Genomic DNA, 24,641 nt, shown 5'->3' with positions numbered 1-24,641 from the left:
GTTGTAATTGACTTTGTATGTACACAAAGAGTTTATAGTAATTCTTCGTACTGGTAGTGAGGGCAGTTTCTACAGACATTTCACCTAGGGTCTGAAGGTTTAGAAGGTGAATTTTGGCAGTCGTGTGACTGTTGAAATGATAGAGAGTAGAGCCGGGATGTAGACTGACAAATGATGAAGTCTTAGGTGAGGTGAATTCAGGACCATTGTCAGGTGTGGGAAGAAAGATGTTTTTAAATGCTTGGGCTGTTGTGTCAGTTTAGAAATTACACGGTAGTTCTCAACGAGGGATGATTTTCCCTCCCAGGGGGCATTTGGCAATGTCTGGAGACATTTTTGGTTGTTACAACTCGGGGTATCTATTGGGTGGAGTCCAGGAGTGCTGCTGAACACCTACAGCATACAGGACAACCTCCGAACCGAAGAATTGTCCTGCTCAAATTGTCAGTGATGCTGAGGTTGTGAAATCCTGAATTAGAGTTTGAATCCTAGCTCTTCCTAATACTAGCTTTGGGCTCTTGGACAAAGTATTTGCCAGATGCAGGTAATGATAGTACCCACCTTGTAGAATTATTACTCTCCTCTAGTAGCATATAAACTGCGTGAGTACAGAGATTTTTGTTTTCCTTGCTATTCTGTTCCCAGCACTTAGAACATTGCCTCACATATAATAGGTACTCAGTAGCTCTTTGTTGGATGATTCAATGAATTGGCTTATTTTTTTAAATAAATTTATTTATTTTATTTTATTTATTTTTGGCTGCATTGGGTCTTCGTTGCTGCACGCGGGCTTTCTCTAGTTGAGGTGAGCGGGGGCTACTCTTTGTTGCGGTGCACGGGCTTCTCATTGCGGTGACTTCTCTTTGTCTCAGAGCATGGGCTCTAGGCGCACGGGCTTCAGTAGTTGTGGCATGCGGGCTTCAGTAGTTGTGGCTTGTGGGCTCTAGAGCGCAGGCTCAGTAGTTGTGGAGCACCGGCTTAGTTGCTCTGTGGCATGTGGGCTCTTCCCGGCCCAGGGATCAAACCCGTGTCCCCTGCCTTGGCAGGCGGATTCTTAACCACTGCGCCACCAGGGAAGTCCCTGAATGGCTTATTGAGAGGATTCATTGAGATAATGAATGTAAAATACATGATAATGTTACCTGACATACATTAAGAACTCAATAAATGATAGCTGTGACTATCCTTAGTTTGAGTATTTTTATTTTGCCTTTCCTTCCAGTGTTTTTAAAAATCAGCTTTACTGAGGTATTATTTACATATGATAAAAGTCACCAATTTTAAGTATACAATTTGAGGAGTTTTGACAAATGTATACAGTTGTGTAACCACCCACTGCAGTTAGGATATAGAACACGGCTGTCCTGCCGCCTCCCCCCCTACACACACATGCATTTGCTCATGTTTCCTTGCAGTCATGGTTCTGGCAACCACTGGTCTTTTTTTCCTGTCACTATAGTTTTGTCTTTTCTAGAACTTCATATAAGTGAATCATTCAGCGTGTAGTCTTTTGTGTCTAGCTTCTTCCACTTGGCATAATGCTTTTGAGATTCATTCATGTTATTGTTTGTAACTGTAGTTAATTTCTTCTTATTGCTGAGGAGCATTTCATTGTATGAATTTACCACAGTTTGTTTCTCATTCACCAGTTGATGGCTTGTTGCTTGTTTTTGGCTAGTATGAATACAACTGTTACGAACATGTGAGTTAATAAGTCTTTGTGCAAACATATGTTTTCACTTCTCTTGAGTAAATGCCTAGGAGTGGACTTGCTGGGTCTTATGGTAAGTGCACGTTTAGATTTTTAAGAAATTGCCAAACTGTCTTCCAAGGTGGCTGTACTATTTTGCATTCCCACCAGCACAGTGTATGGGATTCCATTTGCTCCATGTCGTTGCCAATGCTTGGCATTCTTTTTAAGTTATATTGAGGTATGTAATTGGTATACAATAAGCTGCACATATTTAAAATGTACAATTTGATAAATTTTGACATATATGTACCCCTTTTGCCATTCTGAGGGTGTGCAGTGATATCATTATGTTTTTGTTTGGCATTCCTATAATTTCTTTTGTGGTTTCCTATTCAAATCTTTTGCCCATTTTTTGGTCACTTTTTTGTCTTCTTATATAATAGTTATAAGAATTCTTTATATATTCTGAAACTTCTTTATCAGGTACGTGTTTTACAGATTTTTTCCCCTTAGTCTATGGCCGGCCTTTTCCTTTTCTTCACAGTATCTTGGGGAGCTTTTAGCTTGAATAGTGGGTTGGATGGGAACACATTTAATTGAGGCAGCAGATCCAGGAGCAAGTTCAGAAGGGTAAGAGTATGAGTTTATTTTAGCTATATGGAGTGTAAAGTGCTTCGGTGTACCATCTTTAACCAGGCAGATGAAAACATGGGTCTGGAGCTGAGGAGAGAGATTAGGGCTTGAGGTACGGATTTAGAAGTCAACAGCAAACACTTAGTGATCCAAGTCATGGAAAAGAATGAGATAACCCAGAGAGACCATGTTGAGTGAAATGTGCAGATGGCAATAGAATGTTACAGTACCTGGTGTAGAAGTAAACCAGACAGCTTTGTCTTTTGGATGTTCTCTCTTTGCAGTATTATCTGTCCATTGTAGTCTTTCTGTAGGTAGTCATCAAACAAGGAGTGTTTATCTCTGGGAGACAGATCTCTATACAGCGAGTACACTCTTTGGTGAGAAACAGACTCTGGAGGTACTTTTGTGGAAAACTAGGGGAATGTCTTCTAATCTACATTGAAAAACAGGAATATTGCAGAGTTTCTTTGTGGTAGTGTTTGCCTCAGCAGTATCCCTACAGAAAGGCAGTGGTTTTGGTAAAGCTGTTTCTTGTAGCATGTGTCGGTGAAAACCTAGGGCAAAATGCCAAAATTTAATTCTGTGAAAGCAGACTCTCTGGTGGGGGGAGCCCGAGAGAGGATGGTCAAAGTATTCGGTATTTTCATGGTAATGTTTTATTCAAGAATTAAACCTAGACTAGCTCAAGCAGTGGTTTTTAGCAGTGTTCAGAAAGAGCCCAGAGGTTCCTTGGCAGTAATTCAAGGGCTTCCTGGGGGTTGGGATGCCAGTAGTAGTCAGAAAAGGGTTAAGCAGGCTAGCTCGCCTTTAAGGCTCTAGATCTACTTTTCTGTATGTATGTATATTTTTAATATGGAGAATTTCAAGTACAGATAAACTTAGAATACTACAGTGAACCTGAATTGTTCATCACCCGGCTTGAACAATTATCAGCTCAATTCCCGTTTCATGTATATACCCACATACTTCACCTGAAGTGTATTCTATACATATCATTCATCTGTATCATTTTAGTATGTATTGTTGAAAGATAGGGACTCTTTTAAAGCACATAACCGCAATTCCATTAACAATAACTTGAAAATTAGCAGTATTTCCTTAATATCATTAAATTTGTCATCAGTGTTCAGATATCCACAGTTGACTAATTATTTATAAAAAAATTGTTCAAATCAGGATCCACATAAGGTTCAGAACTGGCAATTTGTTGATTAGATCTTAAGTTTAAAAAAAAAAATCTATAGTTTCCCCACTCTGTCTCTTTTCCCCCATGTTGTTAATTTGTTAAAGAAAGCATGCTTGTTATTAAGAGTTTCCCACAATCTGAATTTTTAATTTTCTAAAAGGTTGAGGTATAATTTATATTGATAACATTTATAATAATGAAACTTACCTATTTTAGTGTACAGTTTTCTGAATTTTGACAAATGCACACAGTTGTGTAACCACCACTGCAATCATAATATAAAACATTTTCATCACTCCCCCAAATTCCCTTCTGTCCCCACTGACCAACTGGCAGCCACTGACCAGTTTTTCCACAGTCTGAATATTGCTGACTCTCTCCCCATGGTATCATTTACCATGTTTCTCTATTCCCTGTGTGTCTTATAAATTTGTAGTTAGAACTAGTTTTAGAGACTTGATGAGATTCAGGTTTTATTGGTTTTTGTTTGTTTTTGAAAGAATACGTAATAGGAGTGGTGTGTAGTTCCATCAAGGCCTCTTTGTTTTTTTTTGTTTTTTTGCGGTACACGGGCCTCTCACTGTTGTGGCCTCCCCCACTGCGGAGCACAGGCTCCGGACGTGCAGACTCAGCGGCCATGGCTCACGGGCCCAGCCGCTACGCGGCATGCGGGACCTTCCCAGACTGGGGCATGAACCCACGTCCCCTGCATCGGCAGGCAGACTCTCAACCACTGCGCCACCAGGGAAGCCCTGTTTGTTTTTTTTTTTTTTTTCTGTTAGGAACTCATAGTAATGTGTCTATAATTTCATTTGAGGTTACAAATGGTGACATTCTAAATCTTTCATTCCTTCTTCATTACTAGCTGGAGTGCTTTTATAAAGAGAAGTTCCCTTGTTGACTTAATTTTTTTTTTTTTAAATTAACATGCAAATTGATGGTTCCATGACATTTGAACACATGTATAGATTCCTATAACCACCACTACAAGAAGAGTAAGGAACATTTCCATTACCCCCAAAACTTGCTTTTGCTGTCCTATTGCAGTCACATCCTCCTTGCATGCCCAGCTCCTTGGCAACTGATCTGTTCTTCATTGACTGTTAAATTTTCCTTAGGTAGTTTGTAGAAGGAAAAGCAGGATAAATGCTTGTCCCCCTACCCCTTTCTTTTTTTTATAGCAGATTTCAATATGAATTGGTTTCCTAGCATGCTCCAAAGGTGACTGGCTTTCTTTCTTTATTTTATTAGTAATAATATTATCAACTCGTGGATTTAAACGTATGCAATGAATTTTCATCCAGCTTGGTTATTTTTCATGTTGATGTTCATATTGACCAGTGGAAGTCTCTTCTAAATTGGCTCTTGGGTCTTTTTGACACGACTCCAGTAGAGTAGCTTCCTCGTTGGACAAGGTATTCCAGACACATCTTGTATGTTTTCTACTTAGGCCTAGAATCGGCCATTCTCCAAGGAGACCTATCTATTCTAGCATCTTCTGCTTCTAACTATCTGTTTTATATTCTGAGAGTCTATCTGAAAGAAGAACTGTATAAAAGTAGTTTTGAAAGCAGCAAATCCAGAAGAGTGGATTATATACTGTGTTCTTTCATAATCTACGAAAAATGTATTTTTTTATTTAGGTTTTTTATAAAGGTTGAATAGCACGCAATTAGGACATATTTTAGGTCAAGATCCTGAAGTATAGGTAATCTGCAGTGCTGGTTATGGTTGGATCTATTGAGAGAGCAGGTAACTGACTTGTGAATTATGTGGTAGAATTGATTTTTCTTTTTTATGGAAATTGTGAATCCCCAACCTAAATGGATGGCTTTCCCACAAGGCCAGGATTTTTTTTTTCTTTTTGGCCGCATTGCGCAGCATGCGGAACTTCCCCGACCAGGGATTGAACCCGTGCCCCCTGCAGTGGAAGGCTGGAGTGTTAACCACTGGACTACCTGGGAAGTCCAAGGCCAGGATTTTTTCAGAGAGGGTAGCAAACCCAGGCAGATACACATGGATATATAATTAATTGCTTAATATTCTATATATTAGGAGAGTAAAGCCTGGAAAAGTTTGGGAGTAATATATTGGTGATGGAAAAATCTTAATATTTTGATGGAGCAACTTGTTTGGAACTTTTTTGAAACCACCAAGATTAGTGAATTGTAAAAGATATCCATAAGGTAGTGAATTAATTGACCATATAGTCAGTATGAATCTTATTTCACAATATCAGGTAACCATGCGTTACTATATATATTATTTATTTTAAATGAAGTTAAATCCAACCTTGGGACACCCCCTCTCCCCCCAGTCCTATCAAACTGATGAAAAATTCAATCTTAGGGATTAAGAATGGGCATCCACCCCTCCTCAGGGTTGTACAAGAATCTGAGAGGCTTGTGAGGAACCAGGAGAAGGGTGGAAGGTTATTTTATGTCCACTGTGGCTGTGCCTGGTAAGCATGTTGTCTAAGAGGGTGTGGGTCCTTGGTGTTTGGCGGCTCTAATAGTTACGGCTGACTTGAGGCACAAGAATCTTTGCCAGGTATGGGGATTCTGGTGCAGAGGTTTCAGCTTTCCCAGGTACAATACATACCCGTTTCCCTGTAAAGACTTGTCACTTGTCCTTTATCTAGAACACTGCTAGGAGGTGGAATTGCAAGGCCCCTCTTTTTGTGAGTCCCAAAGCTCTCCTTCCTCTTCCCAGTTAAATTACCCCCTTTTTTTTTCTAGTTTCTACCTTTCTGCCCTCAAAGGCACTACGTTTCCACCCTTCCCTCAGATAATCTCCTCAAGGAGTTCACATTTTCAGAAAACAAACACAAACCTCCCTTGAGGCAAGGACTGTTTTCTTGGGGATTGGGGAATACAGTGAGAATAAAACGTCCATTGATGTCTTAATAAGTTACCCAGCTACTTTTTTTTCTCTTTTTTTCCCCTCAATAATTCCTTTAGTCCCTGTGGTGGTTTTAAAGAACTGTGTACAAATTGTTTGATTCTCCTTTCTTTAAAAGATGTAGCTTAATTCTCCCCTTGAGTGTGGGGTGGACTTAGTGACTCCCTTCTAGGGAAGAGAATACAGAAATAATGAGATGTCATTTCCCAGATCAGGTTATAAGGAGTCTTCGTCTTCTATCTTGGGTATTTCTCCCTCCCTCTCTCCCTCTCTCCCTCTCTCCCTCCCTCCCTGCCTCTCTCCCTCTCTCCCTCTCTCCCTCTCTCCTCACTCCTCACTCCCTCTGGAGGAGGCTACCTGCCATGATGCAAGGCAACCCTGCATAGAGGGGAGCCACTTGCCAAGCTGTGCAGACACTCAGGCAGCCTATGAGGAGGGCCACATGTTAAGGAAGCCAGGCCTGCCAGCAACCACATGAGTGAGCTTGGAAGGGAGTCCTACATTAGTTGAGCCTTGAGGTGACTACAGCCCTCTCCAACAGCTTGACTTATTATCCTGGTTTCACAAGGTCTGAGTTATGTGAGCCCATGATTTTTTTTTTTTTTTTAAAGAGAGTCTCCTTTCTTCCAGCACTGGCTCCATTGTACCCAAAGGGCTCAATCTCTGGCTAAGCTTTTTCTCCTTCTGGAGAGGTCTCTGATGTGCTCTGTGCATGTGTGTGTTTTGGAAGCAGCTATCTTTTGATTAAAGGCATTGAAGGACAGTTTACTTTCAGTCAGTGATGTGTCCCTGTGCTAATAACTGAATCTCCAGCCATTTGCATGTCATCATCTTCAGAGTCTTTGCTCTCTCCCTGGTCTTTTGTCCCACAGATTGGGAGGTAGTCCTCTGCTCATGTTCACTCTTATTAAGGGAAGAGCCAAAAGGTAGTTGCCTGGTGAAGGGGTCAGTTTTCCTCTGCCTGGTACCTGTCACCAGGTTTTGAACTCTGTTTCGACCCCTTCTTGGTTGTCTGGGAAGAGTAGGCAAATCAGAGTCAAGTAAGCTGTGATAATGTCTGATTTTATCTGTCGACTTGGCCATAGGGTGCCCAGATATTTGGTCAGACATTATTCCTGGTGTGTTAGGGTGTCTCTGGATGAGATTAACATTTGAATCAGTAGTCTTGAGTAAAGCAGACTGCCCTCCCCAATGTGGGTGGGCCTCATCCAATTGTTGAAGACCTCAAACAAAAAGGCTGAGTAAGAAGGAACTCCTCCTGCCTGACTGCTTGAGTTGGGACCTCAGTCCTCCTTGCCTTTGGATGAGAGCTGAAACCTTGCTCTACTTGGATCTCAAGGCTGCTGGCTCCCAGACTGGAATTTAAACCATCAGCCCTCCTGTTTCTCAGGCCTTCAGACTCAAACTGGAACCACATCATCGGCTCTCCTGGGTCTCCAGCTGGTTGACTGCAGATCTTGGGACTTCTCAGACTCCATAATTGTGTGAGCCAGTTCCTTATTATCCACACACACACACACACACACACACACACACACACACACTCCTCCCACATCTTGTTGGTTCAATATATAAACCTAGTCTTTTTCGTGGCCTTTGTTTCATTCCTGGTTTTCCATAGTTCTCCTAAGGCTGTATAGCTTCTGCATTATTAGCTGTGGGTTCTCTTCATGAATGCAGTCTGCCGTGAAATGGCCATCTTCACCACAAACTAAGCAGGAGGGGTGCTGTGTTTTCATAAACTTGGCAGCTGTCTTGGAAACATTTCACTCTCAGGCTAGGCACCATTCTTTATAGTCTTGTTTTGCAATTGGGTTTCTTTCTGTCAAGCTCTCTCCATATAGTCCATGGGCCTTGAAAGCATATGTGCCTGTTGGCAGTATCCTGGGAGTTCTTCCTGGATGGGGAGCCCATGTTGCAAGTGCTCACACATGGTTTCCCAAAAGCCTGTAAAGTAGCTGTCAGAACTTTTAAACTATTGTGATCATTGCCAAACTGTAGAGTTATCACATATAGATTTTTAGAGAACAGCTGCCCAAAATAAAGATCTTAGATTTAGAATTACTGCCATTAGCCTGTCTTTCTAATAGATAAGCAAGCCATTTACCTATTGAGGTAACTCCTGGATGGTGATAATAAAACTGTCATCAACAAGTAAGAGGATTCTTACTTTTTTATAAAATAGAAACATGCATCTATATTGTCCCAAACCAGTTTTAAATCTTTAAGATGTAAGTTAAAAGGAAGGGGAATACCCTTAATAATTTATAAGAGAATTATAGAATTTGTGTGGGAAGAGATTAGTTGTTGAGTCCAACCATAAGCACAGCAGGGGAAATCCTACTGTAACATACCTAAAAGAGGAAGTTCTTAAAAATTACTGGTCTCAGTCTTTTCAAATATGGTTTACTTCGTGTTTACCAATACCTGACATTGTATTCAGTGTTTCCTAAGAACTTCACCTAAATCGAATATCTCATGTACATGCTATTGCACTTGTAACAGAAAGACCAGTAGCATTTAGTAGAGGTGTTAGTGAGTTTGTGGTATTTCTGTCATTATTGATTTTTCTCATAACCAGATAATAAAATCACAACAATTTTCATATGGATGGCCACAGAAGTTTTACTCTTAAAAAAAGGTTCTTATACTTGAAAATGTTGGAAAGCACTGAATTAGATATCTCTGGAGCTATTTCTAGCTCTAGTATGTGGAGATAGGACTGTGGTTTAAGGATGGATTCTTTATATAAGAATGTTTTTAAAGAGCATACAGTACAGCATGCTGGTGAAATCCCTAGAGCTTTGGCTGGTTTCTAGCTACCCCATTTCTTTTTTTCCTGTGCGCCTCAGGGGTTTGATTCATCTTTTTTTTTTCACCACATCTATTATGTAATCTGTTGTTCTCTCTGCTCATAAACCCTTCTTAAAAGGGTTTGAAACAGGATGCAGGTGCCTCAGCTTTTCCCTTACCCTGTTAACTCTGAACGTATTTGATGCATTTTCATTTTTAAGCATTTTCATTGCCAGTGACAATAGGAAATGAAACGAATGAATAAAAATTTGTGCATTTTAGAGTTTTACTAAAATTAAGAGGTTTCCCTAATCTTCACTGTAAGGTACATGAGAAAAGCTCAATTTTCTGGTAGTTGCTAGAATTAAAGCAGTGGACTAAGTGATGTCAAAGTTTCTTCCAGCTCAAATATGTTTAATTTTTATTGAGAGATTGCTCAGTTTCCTTATTTTATCATCTTTTTTATTCTGGGAAGTACCTACCCATCCTTTTTTCTCTTTTTCTCTATCATTTGGCCCTGAAGGTAATTACTCGTAGGCCACTGAATTCATTTCATCACAGAGGAGGTTATTATTATTATTTTTTGCCACGCCACCGCAGAGCTTGTGGGATTTTAGTTCCCCGACCAGGGGTTGAACCCATGCCCTCAGCAGTGAGAGCACAGAGTCCTAACCACTAGACCGCCAGGTAGTTCTCAAGGTTATTTTCAATCTCTTTACCCATTGCTTTTTGCAGGAAAAGTCTACATAATAAAGACCAATAAACACCAGCAAAAAGTCAATTTCAATATATTCTGAACATAACTATTCCATTGGTGTGGTAGATTGTGTTTCCCAAATATGTCTTCAATCGTATCTTTCATCCCATATGTTCTTACAATGTGACCTTGACATTCCTTCCACCTAGTGGTGAGGTCTGTGTCCCCATCTCCTAACCAGGGCAGGCCTTTATAACTGTCTCCACCAGTAGAGCATGGCTCCAGCAAAACCATATGACTTCTGGGGCTAGGTCATTGAAATGCCATGTAATTCCACCTTCCTGTCTTGGGATAGATGCTTAGAACCTAGCTGCCAGCCCAAGTGAGAGGCCCGTGTAAGAGAGAAACTGAAGCTCCTGGCCCTCAGCCCCAGCTGAGCACCCAACTGCTATCCAGCATCAGCTTGCCAGCTGTGCGAGTGAGCCATCCTAAAAGCAGGTCATAATCCTCTAGATCCCCAGCAGGCTGCCCCAGTGGGTGCCCACGCAGAGCAGAGAAGAGCTATCTCTGCCAAGCCCTGCCTAAATTGCAGACTCACAATCACAGTGAAAGGTTGTTTTAAGCCACTGAGTTGTACGACAGAAAATAACTGAATTGGCATTCCATTTTGCCAGTTAGAGACCATACTATGTATTAAACTGCCTCAGCTTTAAGAACTAGATGTATTTCTACCTTCAGGAGCCTTGTCAAGAGAAGAAAAACAGATCCTGTGTCTTCTTCCTTAATAGATTTTTATCTCATTGACTTTCATTTTACATGTTTATTAAATTTTGTTTTTTTAAATTAATGAATAGTACAAAACAGCAAAAACTGGACAATAATACCCCTGCCCAGATAACTCCATTCTCATGTCCTTGTAACTTAGAAGTTTGTGTGCATGTTAATAATGAACAGTGACTTTTGAATGACTCAGGCCAGATGTGTGACCTTGGAAAGCAGCATCCTCTTTGTAAGTCAGTTTCTTTATCTATAAAATGGTAACAACCTAAATGGGAAAAGAATTTGAAAAAGAATAGATACATTATACGTATAACTGAATCACTTTGCTGTACACCTAAAACTAACACAACATTGTTAATCACCTATACTTTAAATAAAATAAGTTAAAAAAATGGTATCTACTTCATATGGTCGTTGAGAGACTTCGGTGATATATACATGTCAAGTGATAGTGCCTGTCACAAAATATTGGCTGTTCATTACTACTGCTAATCACGATTACTGTTATTGGCCTTATTATTTTTAGACTAGGGAGGGGAAGGATAACCAGCAGAAATCTGAAATGATGGAGTAAATACTCCCAAGAAGTTAGGGACAGAAGGATGTTAGGAAGTCTGAAGGGACTAAGGAATTAGTAAGCATGTTTTAGATTGTTCGAGAAATTTTGAAAACAGGGTTTTCAGACTTCTTAATAATGACTGGCATTTACTGATTATGCAATGGTGTCTCAGATATATTACCTGTTGTCACTAGTTTATTTTTTTGCAAGCCCTTTGAATTTATTGATGAATACTTTGCATGCAATAAAATGTATAGATCTGACGTGTTTAGTTCACTATGTGTTTTTATCAGTTCTTAGTTCTTTAGTGTTTTGGTTGATTACAGAGTAGAGTAAATGAACTAAATGGGAGGAGGGGACCCAGGGAGAATAACTTAATCCCTAGGGTGCTGGTGCTTATTAGCAGATCAAGGTTGTATTTGTTACTTCATTAGAAGACAGACGGTATTATTCCCATTTTCAAATAGAGAAACTGAGGCTCATAAAAATAAAGTGATTTACCCAAAGTAACATAGCTAGAAAGTGGCACAGTCAAGACAAAACAGTTTTTGTCTGGCTCTATAAATTTTTTGCTATTACAGACTGAAATAGTGACATTGGAATATATTTTTTTAACTCTGCTGGAGATAATTTCCTATGAGGGTTTATTAAAGTCCCATAAGTAAAATGAAAACAGTTCTTGATGTGGTGTCTTCTGGTTTCGAATGCTTCAAACTCCCTTAAAGCTTCCAAAACCATTATTTTCTGTTTTACCAATTTCTATAATTGATATAGTATAGTTTTAGCAGGTATTCCTCTCCAGTGGTTCAGGTACTTAGATAAAAGTAATTGTTGTGGGTAACCTAGTGCATTTTTACTTTTAAGTATCAAAGAAAGTATAGACCATTAAGAATGAAAAGAATTCAGTTTCTAGACAGTTCGTGCTATTACAGGACTCTTAGATACAAGATTTAAAAGCAGAAATGTTTAAGTGACATTCATTTTACTGGATAACAGCCAAAGCCTCATGCTTGAGACTGGATGATGGACAAGTAATTTGCCACGTTACTGGGTGAAGAGCATCTTCAGGTGCAGGAATGTAGTCTCTGATTCAGTCAGCATAGAGTTCCTGAACAGCTCAGGTTTTTCTTTCTTCTCTCATAGTTTAGATTTCTTTATTCTCTGCAGCATGTTCTATTTTTTTGTTGTTCTGTTTGAAAATTGACATCAGATAAAGAAATACATATAATAGGTGAAAGGGTAACTGAGAGTTCAGCCATTTTCATAAATTCTTTTTTAAAATTTGTTCATTTTATGAAAAATACTAGCACAGAAAATGAGATGGTTAAGACAGATTTCATGTGTAAACAATCATTTGTTCAACAGATATTCTAAAAGCATCTAGATGTGCTAAGTGGTTTTTTTTAAATTCTGAGAACTTTTAATGGCTAGATAGCCTACTTGACATTCTCAAGAATACTGGAAACAGAGAATGGTTTTCTTTTAACATATTGTTGATGGTTTCATCTCTTAGATTTTTCCCCCCTAGTTTCTTATAAACTGGTACAAACCTAAGAGTTTTTACTGTGAGATAATAGAAAATATATATTGGTCTTTGCCCTCAGTTCCTGACACGGAGCCCCTGAAATGTTTATAATTTCCTGGGTGATGAATGTCTTTGTTCTGATGAGGTGACTGAGTGGGCTCCTGGGTGAGGGCTGGTCACCGGAAAGACCAAGCCATGGTTAGAAGCTTGGTCAGCCCTGCCACCCATTCTCTTGAGAAGGGAGAAGGGCTGAAAATGGAGTTAATGATCGATCATGCCTACATGATGAAGCCTCCATAAAATCCCCAAAGTACGGGGTTCAGAGAGCTTCCAGGTTGGCGATCACGGGGAGGTGCTGGGAGAGTGGCATGGAAGCCACTGGACAAGGCATGGGAGCTCCACACCCCTTTCCACATACCTTGTCCTATGCTTCTCTTCCATCTGACTGTTCCTGAGTTATATCCTTTTACAGTAAACTTGATCTAGTAAGTAAATGTTTCTCTGAGTTGCGTGAGCCACTCTAGCAAATTAAGCAAACCTAAGGAGGGGGTCATTGGAACCCCCAGTCTGTAGCTGGTCAGTCAGAAGCACGGGGGGTAACCTGGGCTTGTGACTGATACCTGAATTTGGGGAAGTATCAGTCTCGTGGGACTGAGCCCTTAACCTGTGGAATCTGATGCTTGCTCCAGGTAGACAGTGTCAGAATTGAGCTGAATTCCTGCCGGTGTCAGGGAATTGCTTGGTGGTGCCGGGGGAAACCGCCACACATTTGGTGACCAGAGTGAAGTGTTCTGTGTGAGTAGTAATGGAGATTCACAGGAGAAAAATAGTAGGGAAGAACTGGGTTTTTCCCTACATGGGAAGAAAGTAAGGGTTTTTCTTTTTTAACATCTCAAGAGTAATCCAGTGAGTGTTTCATACTACAATTTGCCCTACTCCTGATAACGCTTTCTCTGCTCTTACAATTAAAAAAAAAGAGTATGTGTGTGTTGCTGCATTTTGCTTTCTGTCTTCTTCCTCAGCTATAAGAGAATATAAGCTCTGTGAGGGCAGGGACGTTTCTTTGTTCATAAAGCACTCATAATATCCAGAACATAGTAGGTGTTCAAGAAATATTTTGTTGAATAAATAGCGTTTAGTTTAATTAATCATTTAAAAATGAAATCTAATATATGTACAAAAAAGCATATAGGACATATGGGTACTTTAAAAAAGAAAAATAAACATCTTTGTCTCACTGGCCAACTTTAAAAATGGTGCATTATCCATATCTGGAGAAAGCCCTCGCACAGAAACGAAGACCCAAAACAGCCAAAAAAAAAAAAAAAAGTGCATTATCAATATTCTTGAAAGTTCCTCATATGCCTCCCTTCCTTTCCCAATCAGGAAAGCACTACTTTGAAGTGTTTTTTTTTTTTTTCTTATAAATTTATTTATTTTGTCTTCGTTGCGGTGCGTGGGCTTCTGCTTGTGGTGGCTTCTCTTGTTGCGGAGCACGGGCTCTAGGTGCACGGGCTTCAGTAGTTGTGGCTCACGGGCTCTAGAGCGCAGGCTCAGTAGTTGTGGTGCACGGGCTTAGTTGTTCCGCGGCATGTGGGATCTTCCCAGACCAGGGATCGAACCCGTGTCCCCTGCACTGGCAGGCGGATTCTTAACCACTGCACCGCCAGGGAAGTCCCTGAAGTGGTTTTTATTCCCTTGTATTTTCTTCATTGTTTTTGACATATGGATGTAATTGTAAATATATTGTTTAGTTTTAGATTTGTTAAACTTTATATATATATGAAATCATACTGCTTGTATTCCTTTTCAGTTTGCTTTATTCATTCAGCATTAGGAGTTTGAGATTCTTTCATGTTAATACATGTAGATGTTTAACCTTCATCTTCAGTGTTATATAGAACTCAACTACGTGACTGTGCCACAATTACCCATTATCCGATCTGTGAGTAACTGAATTGTTTCTAAGTTACAAACTATGCAACCACAGACATTTAAAAAAATACCTCCTGATGTACATGCGCAAGAGTTTCTTTAGGGTAAGTATCTAAAGACTTTCTGGGTCATTTGGTTTTGTCAACTCAATAATGACAATCATTTTCCAAAGTGGTTGTACCAATTTATACTCCTATCATCCACTTCCATGAGAGTTCCAGTTTCTCTACTTCCTTGCCAGCGCTTGATATTTAAAAATTGTAACCACTGTGGTAGGTGTATAATAATATTACTCTGTGTGTGTGTGTGTGTGTGTGTGTGTGTGTGTGTGTGTGTGTGTGTGTGTTTTAAGAAAACATTTTTTATTTCATTCTTAACAACAGATGCTTGGGCACTTCACAGCTTCTCAAACCTTGGGGTCATATTGGATGTCATCACCTCCTTTCCTGTGCCACATGATTTTCACATGGTATTTGTTTTTTTGTTGCAGCAACCACTGGAAAAACCAGCTTCACAAAGATATGGCAAAGATATGGCATTATGGCAAGGAATGTAAAGTGATCTAATGTTAACACTGAACTGCTGAACACTGAGCTTGTAGTTTGTGGAGTATCCGACAGATGTCACTGTGTTTCCCTTGAAAGTTTAAAATAACCGCAGCACCCTTGTGAGTTTGCTGTGGTTCCCCGAGGTGCGTGGACACACATTTTAGGAACCATGGCCTTGGAATATTAATCATGGTTATCTTTAGGAAGTAGGATTTTTACTTATTTTTTTATACTTTCTGGATTTTCTATATTTCTTTTATAATGAGCATATAATGCTTAAGAGGCATCAGAGAAAATATTATATATGTGTCCTGTTTGTAAAGTCCATACTTTATTTTACTTTTTTCTTAGTGTTTACCTAATGTCCTTTTTCTGTTCTACATAGGATACCACATTAGTCATATTTCCTCAGAGACCTCTTGACAGTGACAGTGTCTCAGATCTTTCCTACTTTTGACGACCTTGAGAGTTTAAAGCATATTTGTCAAGTAGTTTTTCAGATGTCTTTCAACTGGGGAAGACCATGGGGTAAAATGTCGTTCTCATCACATCATATCGAGGGTCCATGCTGTCCACATGACTTACCACTGTTAATGTTAACCTTGATGCCTAGCTGAGTATCAGAGTTCTTGACTGTAAAGTTACTCCTTTATTCCCCACTTTCATATTGTATTCTTTGGTAGGAAGTCACTATGTGCAGTCCACACTCAAAGAATGGGTGTTATGCACCACTTCCTTGAAGGCAAAATACGTAAATTATCTTAAATTCTTCTTCATTGGAGATTTGTCTGTTCTCCCACTTATTTATTTACTTAATTTATTGTCTATCTGTTTATGTATTCAATCATTTATATAGTTGAACTCAAGGATTTTTTTTTATACTTTGGGTTATAATCCATTACTGCTTTATTTTTTGTTGTTGCTGAAATTGTTCCAGCTTGACCATTGAGAGTTCTTCAATTGGCTGCTGTATCCCTTTGACATACTCCTGTCATTGTGGGTTTAAAATAAAAAAAATTTTTTAGAACACTTCTTACTTTCTAGCACTACAAGATGCTCCAGGCTCATCTTGTATATTACTTGCCTCAGTCATAGAATCAGACATTTCTCCAAGGAACACTGTTTCATTTTATTGGAAAATGGTATTTGGTACTGGGGTATTGGTTATTTGTATATATGTTTATTGGTTATTTGTATATCCTGTTTGTTATGTAACAAGCCTGTTCAAGACTTTTGTCAGAGTTGAGTTGTTGCAGCAGAGTGTGTGACTCACAAAGCCTAAAACATTTACTATGTGACCCTTTATAGGAAAAGTTTGCTTGCCTCTATAGTTATGATAACTATTATAATATATGATAACTATTATAATGTCAGTTCTTACCTCTATAGTTATGATAACTATTATAATAGTTATGATAACTATTATAATGGGTTGGTTTTGATTGGTTGATTTTTCTCATCATCAGTGGTCGTATTTTTCCGCTTCTTTGCTTTTTTAAAATTTTATTATATTATTATTATTTTGGGCCATGCCCCACGGCATGTGGGATCTTAGTTCCCCGATCAGGGATCAAACCCATGCCCCCTGCATTGGAAGCATGGAGTCTTAATCACTGGACTGCCAGGGAAGTCCCCTTTTTTTTTTTTCTTTTCTTTTCTTCTTTTTTCCCCTGCTTCTTTGGATGCCTGGTAATCTTTGACTGGATGCTAGACATTGTGGAGGGATTGGAGTTTTGTTTTTCTTCTTATAAATTTCTGGAGATTTTCCCTGAGATGCAGTTAAATTATTTGGAAATATCTTGATGCTTCTGGGTCTTGGTTTTAAGCTTTGTTGGGTGGACCAGGGCAGCATTTAGGGCTATTGTTACTAGGGCTTGTCATTCTCTACTACTATGGCAAGACCCTTCTGAATACCAAGGAATTACAAGGTTTTCCAAGTCTAGCTGGTGGGAACAGACACTGTTGTTGGTCCTGTAACAATAAGCTCCCAGCGTTGTTCCCTCTAGTCCTCTCTGATGATTCTTTCCTCTGTCTTTGGTGGTTTGCTTCCATTCATGGGCTGATGTGTATTCAGTGGAATACTTGAGAGGAACTCCCCGCACATCTCCAGCATTTTCTCTCCTATACTATATCCTGCCCTGTGAACTCTAGCTGCGTTGGTCTCCCTGGACTCTCAGCTCTGTCTTTTCAGCTTGTGATATCCCTTGGGCTCTGCCTGGTTTCCCTTTCCCTGCACCACACCCAGGAAATGCTCTCAAGGCCGTGTCTTGGGGGCAATTATAGAACTCACCTTTTTTTGTCCTCAGAGATCACTGGGGGTTTTTTGTTGTTGTTTCTCGATGTACAGTGTCTTGAAAAACCATTGTTTATCTATTTTGCTGATTTCTTTTGGTTGTTTAATGTAGGAGGGTAAATCTGATCCCTGTTACTACATGTTGGCCAGAAGTAGAAGTCCTTGAAACCTTTTTTTTTTAATCCTGAGTGAGTGTTTAATTTTGTCAGATCCTTTTTCTATATCTATTGAGATGATCGTATGATATTTTTTTCTCTTTTTTTTCCCCTGTTAATGTGTGTTGAATTACATTGATTTTTTTTTTTTTTCCCTAATGTTAAATCAACCTCACATTTCGGGAATAAACCCTACTTGTGCATGATAAATAATCCTTTTTAATATATTCACTGTATTCAATTTACTAGTATATTTTTTAGGATTTTTGCGTCTATGTTTATGTTCATATGCTGCCCTTCCTTAGGTTATGACATCAGGGTTATCCTGGTTTATAAAATAGATTGGGAAACATTCCTTCTTTTTCTCTAGAAAGGTTTGCATAATATTGATGCTTTTTCTTCCATAAATGGTTAGACAAATTCTCTGGTGAAGCCATGTGATGATTTTATTTGGGAAACTGTTTAATTACAGATCTATGTCTTTAATAAATTTAGGACTATTGAGATAGTTTAATTTTTGTTTCAGTTTTGGTCAGCTGTTTTTCTAAGAAGACAAATGATCCTTTCAAGGTCATACGTCTAATAATGAATAAAACTTCCAGTCCTGATCTTCTTCAGACTATGTCATACCATCTTAATATATACTTTTAAATTTGTATACTTTTTTATCCTCTCTGGTGGATTGTAAACTAGCAAGCAGGTTCCATCTGTGGTAAAACTTAGTATCATCTGAAGCTTAGGGCCAAATAGATGTTTGAATTAACTTAAAGCATACTTGGGTTTGTATTGAGATTTTAAATGGAGACACCTTGATTTAAGTGGTTGTTTCAGTACTTCATTTGGGCTCCGTCAGTCTCTACAATGTACATTTTACCTCTTTGACAGTGGGTATTGTTGTTTATTTATTGAATAAAAAGATAGGAATAATGAATTGAAAGTATAGTTCTTGGGACTTCCCTGGTGGCACAGTGGTTAAGAATCCGCCTGCCAGTGCAGGGGACAGGGTTCGATCCCTGGTCCAGGAAGATCCCACATGCCATGGAGCAACTAAGGCTGTGCACCACAACCACTGAGCCTGCGCTCTAGAGCCTGTGAGCCACAATTGCTGAGCCCATGTGCCACAACTACTGAAGCCTGCACGCCCCAGAGCCCATGTGCCACAACTACTAAGCCCGCGTGCTGCAACTACTGAAGCCTGCACGACTAGAGCCCGTGCTTCACAACAAGAGAAGCCACCACAATGAGAAGCCCGCACACTGCAACAAAGAGTAGCCCCCACTCGCTGCAACTAGAGAAAGCCTGCGCGCAGCAACTAAGACCCACGCAGCCAAAAATAAATAAATAAATAAAAATTAAAAAACAAAAGTATTGTTCTTAAATTTTGGAAGTACCATTTATATTATTGTATTTATTTTTCTATATTTCACTCAATTTTTTTATTTCCTAAAACTTAGTAGAATAGATATCTGTCTATAATTCTAGGGCAATTGAAAGAAAAATAACTCTAGTTCAGAATATGATTTACCAAAACCATTTTTTATTTCTATTCAAGAGAGATTGTAACTTGAATTGAATTCTGTGATCAGGGAGATTTAGTGACTATGTAACATTTCAATACCATAAAATGTTTCCATCTTGTTATAGTAGACTTAGTTTAAGATTCACCTGTTAGGGAAGAATGTGAGTTTGAAGTGGAGAGGGTTCAGTTGAAGGTCTCTTTCTATAAAAGATGTAGTCCATTGACAACAGAAATATTACCTAGCAGCAGTTTACAGGTGCCAAGAGAGGCCAGAAAAGTATTGTAGTAGAAATTGTACAGGAGAGCTGTGAAACTAGATCCCTGATGATGTCAGGCAGGAAATAAAGCTTACCAGTCTAAAAAAATTTTACTGGATGGCTAGGCCATTGGAAATGAATCTTCCAGTGCTTGTATTTTTTATTGGGCTTTTATTTGATTTTTAAAATGTTATTTAATTTTATTATTTATGTATTTATTTATTTGTGGCTGTGTTGGGTCTTCATTGCTGTGTGCAGGCTTTCTGTAGTTGCGGCGCGCGGGCTTCTCACTGCAGTGGCTTCTCTTGTTGCGGAGCATGGGCTCCAGGTGCACGGGCTTCAATAGTTGTGGCACGCGGGCTTCAGTAGTTGTGGTTTGCAGGCTCTAGAGCACAGGCTCAGTAGTTGTGGCGCACGGGCTTAATTGCTTCGCGGCATGTGGGATCTTCCTGGACCAGAGCTCGAACCCGTGTCCCCTGCATTGGCAGGCAGATTCTTAACCACTGCGCCACCAGGGGAGTTCCTATTGGGCTTTTATGTTAAATAGACAGTCAGTTACTTACACTTAAGTAATTTAAACTGTTTAAAAAATTTAAACCAAAATTTTCTTAGAAATTTTCTAAGATCATATTGAATAAATATTAACTTATTTATATCTTTTTCCTATAAAGTATTTAATTCTCTGAGATTAAGGTTTGGAAATGCATTAAGAGAGGGGTTTTAAGTTCTTGGGGATAAAATAGAGTAAGTAATTAAAGCAGTTTCCTTTTCTGTGCCAAAAATGGAAATACAGAAAATATAATTAAGCAATTGTACCAGAGTATTTATCTGTGATTCTCTTTATTTCTAAAGTACAACATTTCCCATTTCCACTGTACGCATTCAGATATATTATACAGAATCATTGAGCCTAAAAGGACTTTGAAGGAACGTCTGCTGGGATTGGTTTATTTTGTGGGGAAGAGGAACAAGGAAGGTATCTTTGAGATACAAGTAATTTGCCTAGTGTCATGAAGGGAATGGGAACATTTTTAGCACTTGAGGAAATAGAACTTTTCCTTAATTACTGTTGTGTTAGTGAGTTATTTGAAATTTGATATGTATGGTGATGGCTTGGTTTTCTCACCACCAGATGGCTTCTCAAAGTTGGTATGTCGCTTTTAGTGACTGCCAGCAAAAGTAAAAACTGTCAAGCCCCTTTGAAGGTCATTATCATTTAGGAAACAAAAACAGTGTTAACACTTTAAATAAGAATAGCTTTAGGTTCTTAGAATTGAGAGAAGGTTATTATGAAATTGTTTAATTTAAGCTTTCTAGGCTGTTTCTATACTGGTGACACACTCTTCTGTCTTTTATTATGCATGCCCCTTGAGGTTCACAGATAGGTTTCAGACTAATGTTATAGAATATTAAAAGGAATAGAGATGGTCCGTAACTTCAGTTATACGCAGTCCTTGTAACTGTGTTGTACATTGAAATCTTACCTAGGGCAAGACTTAAAATCAGTCTGGTTCATAGTTAAGTTCACTTAAGTTCACTTCTGGTTCATAGAACATTGATACTAACAATTTAAAAAATGCATTCAACATAATATCATTAAAGAAATTTTTGAAGAAGCAAAAAAAATTGCCACTTAATTTGAGAAAAATTTCTTTTTATAGAAAAGTTTTATTTTGAGCTCAGATTGCAGCTGTATTATAGCCTGTACAGCAGAGCCAGTATTGAAACAGAGCTTAAAAACTAGGATTCTAGGGTTTCCCTGGTGGTGCAGTGGTTGAGAATCTGCCTGCCGATGCAGGGGACACAGGTTCGTGCCCCAGTCTGGGAGGATCCCACATGCTGCGGAGCGGCTGGGCCTGTGAGCCATGGCCGTTGGGCCTGCGCGTCCAGAGCCTGTGCTCCGCAACGGGAGAGGCCACAACAGTGAGAGGCCTGCGTACCACAAAAACAAAAACTAAGTGTTCAAAACTTATTACGAAGCTACAGTAATCAAGGCATTGTGGTCCTGGCATAAAGACGGGCATATAGATCAGTGGAATAGAATTGAAAGTCCAGAAATGAAACCTATACATCTCTGATGAATTGAGTTTCAGTAGGGGTGCCAAGAGAAGTCAGTGGTGAAATAATAGTCTTTTCAACAAAAGTGCTGGGACAGCTGAACATCCACATGGAAAAGAATGAAGCTGGACCCCTCACCTCACATCATGTATGAAAATTAGCTCCAAGTGGATCATAAATATAAATGTAAGAGCTAAAACTAAAACTCAGAAGAAGACATAGAAGTAAATCTTTGTGACTTTGGATTAGGCAGTGGTTTCTTTGATATGACACCAAAAGTGCAAGTGGCAAAAGAAAAAATAGATAAATTGGACTATATCAAAATTAAAAACTTTTTTTTGCTTCAAAGGACACCCTCAAGAAACTGAGAAGACAACCCACAGAATGGGAGAATTGATTTGCAAATCATGTATCTGATAAGGAATGTATCCAGAATATTAAAAAACTCTTACAACTAATAAAAAGACAAATAATCCAATTTAAAAGTGAGCAAAGGATTTTAGTAGTCATTTCTCCAAAGAAAATACATACTTGGCTGGCAAGCACATGCAAAGATGCTCAACATCACTAATCACTAGGGAAATTTGAATCAAAACAACGAGATACCATTTTGTACCCACTAGTATGGCTATAATAAAAAAGAAAATTACAAGGTTGATGAAGAAATTGTGCCCTCACTACAGACCTGGTGGGATTGTAAAGTGATGTAGCCGCTTTTGCATAATTTGGCAGTTCCTCAAAAAGTTAAGAACAGAGTTACCATGTGACCCAACAACTCCACTTGTAGGTATATACTCAAGAAAAATGAAAACGTATGTTCACACGAAGACTTGTACACAGATTTTCAAGGCAGCATATTTTTAATAGCCAAAAAGTAGAAACAACCCGAATGTTCATCAGCAGATGAATAGTTAAATTAGATATGGTATTTCCACACAGTGGAATATTATCCAGCCATAAAGGAAATGAAATATTGATACATGCTACAGTATTGATGAATCTTCAAAACATTATGTTAAGTGAAAGAAGCCAGTCATTAAAGTCCACATATTGTGTGATTCCATTTATGTAAAACATCCTGTACAGGCAAATCCATAGAGGGAGAGAGTAAATTCATGGTTGCCAGGGTTAGGGGTAGAGGAAAATGAAGAGTGACGGCTAATGGGTATGAGATTTCTTTTAGGAGGTGATGAAAATGTTCTGGAATTAGGTAGTGATGATCGACATAGAATTTTTGTGAATTTACTAAAAACCAATGAGTTATATAGTTTAAAGAGGTGAGCTTTATGGCATGTGGATTATATCTCAAGTAAGCTGTTATTAAAAATACCCTGTGTTATAAATTACTTACTCTAATGACTAATAAAAGATTGTTTGTGATAAAAAATGAATTGGAATCATAAAGCAATTAACCACTTCCAGATCAGGTGGTGACTGAGAAGCAGCTGAGAAAAAAATTGCATGAGCCTCCAGCAGACACCAAATAAAACTTGGCATTATACAGTTGCTGCTGCACGGCCAAATGTAAGGTAGCATTTTTGTTTAGACTTTTTTGGAGTAGGCCATTTTGATTTAAATTGAAGATAGTTCTTAGTTTGAAATACATATTTTGTGCTTGTAACAGGTTTTTACTTAGGTGGGTTAAAACAGTGATTACAAAATTAGAATGTGACAAAATAAAACCTTGTACCTGAATTCCAATTTGTTGTCAAATTATTCACTAAATAAATGGGAGAAAGAATTGTTTGGGCTGCAAATGTACTACCTCATTATTACTTAGATAGAAATAGATGCTGTCTTCTGGGAAGCATCTTGAATTACTTTCAGAAAGATATTTGGTGACTTGCCTGATTGGGTCAGGTCAGTATTTTTATCTTTGACATTTGCTATTTCTGATGAATATTTTTTTTTTTTATAGGAGATGGAGCAGCCTGCTCTTTTCTTAAAAAATTTATTTTTGGCTGCGTTGGGTCTGCCTTGCTGTGCACGGGCTTTCTCTAGTTGCGGCGAGTGGGGGCTACTCTTTGTTGCAGTGCCTGGGCTTCTCATTGTGGTGGCTTCTCTTGTTGTGGAGCACGGGCTCTAGGCGTGCAGGCTTCAGTAGTTGTGGCACGCGGGCTCGGTAGTTGTGGTGCGTGGGCTCTAGAGTGCAGGCTCAGTAATTGTGGCGCATGGGCTTAGCTGCTCTGTGGCGTGTGGGATCTTCCCGGACCAGGGCTCGAACCTGTGTCCCCTGCATTGGCAGGCGGATTCTTAACCACTGCGCCACCACGGAAGTCCCTGAATGTTTGTTTTAAAAAATGGTTTAGCTATAACCTGGATTTTTGGAATTGTACCAACACTACTGTTGTAATTTTATATAAACATTTCCCTGGGTTTATCATCTTTCATTTATTGCTAGTCGGTACTAGATTTTAGTATGATAATGGAAGTCAAAACTTATACTCATGTGATTATCCACTTTAAGTTTTCTTTAATCATTAAAAAAAAAGATGAACTTAATTTTACAGTACAATTTGACCCATGGGGTTATGTTATTTTAAGTAATGCTAAAGCCCTCCCAACTTTGTGAAGAAGCATGCCCAGATGGTTAATTTGGGAAAGTATTTGACTTAAGGGCCAATTAAACTTTTGTTTTGGGCTAGCCAGTAGCTTCTTTGAGATAACTATCCTAAAGTGATTTTAGCTTTCTGCTGAAACAAACAGTGCAAAGAATTTTTTTCCTTGCTTTCCCTGCAAAGAATTACTAAGTAAAGTACACTGCAACAAATCGCTTCATTTTGCAGCTTTTATGAAATTTTTGTTTTTTTTTCCTTTGATGTGTTGAGAGCTGGCAAAGAAGATGACCTGACAGGCAGAATTAGACTGAAATCTTTGGGGCGATTGTTAAGTGTTTGGATCCTCAAGCCTGATGCCTAGAGGAAGTGTTGGCAAGGGTAGAACTATAAATCTTAAATTGTTACTCAGTTAAGATGCATTCATGACTCTTCTCCATTAAGATTTGGAGTTAACTGTTCATGACTAGTTACAGCCATGTAACAGGTATACCTCATACTAGAAACTCCTTTGTCATTTTTCCAGTTACTCTGCTAGGTGGGTTTTAATA

The 24,641-nt window shown here is 38.8% G+C and overlaps 1 protein-coding gene across 5 annotated transcripts in view; it reads left to right on the top strand.

The window, feature by feature from the left end:
• SCAI (suppressor of cancer cell invasion) overlaps positions 1-24,641 on the top strand; it is a 144,924-nt gene that overhangs the window by 5,694 nt on the left and 114,589 nt on the right. The window contains exon 1 of one of the 5 annotated variants that reach the window (XM_079927848.1): positions 15,307-15,396. The exons of 3 other annotated variants lie outside the window; for them this stretch is intronic. The gene's annotated coding sequence lies outside the window, so the exon portion shown is untranslated. Of the gene's footprint in view, positions 1-15,306; positions 15,397-24,641 lie in introns of those variants that run through there. One more of the 5 variants, XM_079927846.1, reaches the window with a different exon arrangement.

This window comes from Stenella coeruleoalba (assembly GCF_951394435.1).
Source record: "Stenella coeruleoalba genome assembly, chromosome: 7".
In the NCBI taxonomy this organism is placed as follows: domain Eukaryota; kingdom Metazoa; phylum Chordata; class Mammalia; order Artiodactyla; family Delphinidae; genus Stenella; species Stenella coeruleoalba.
The sequence above is the reverse complement of the archived record's forward strand: the minus strand, read 5'-3'. Positions and strand labels throughout refer to the sequence as shown.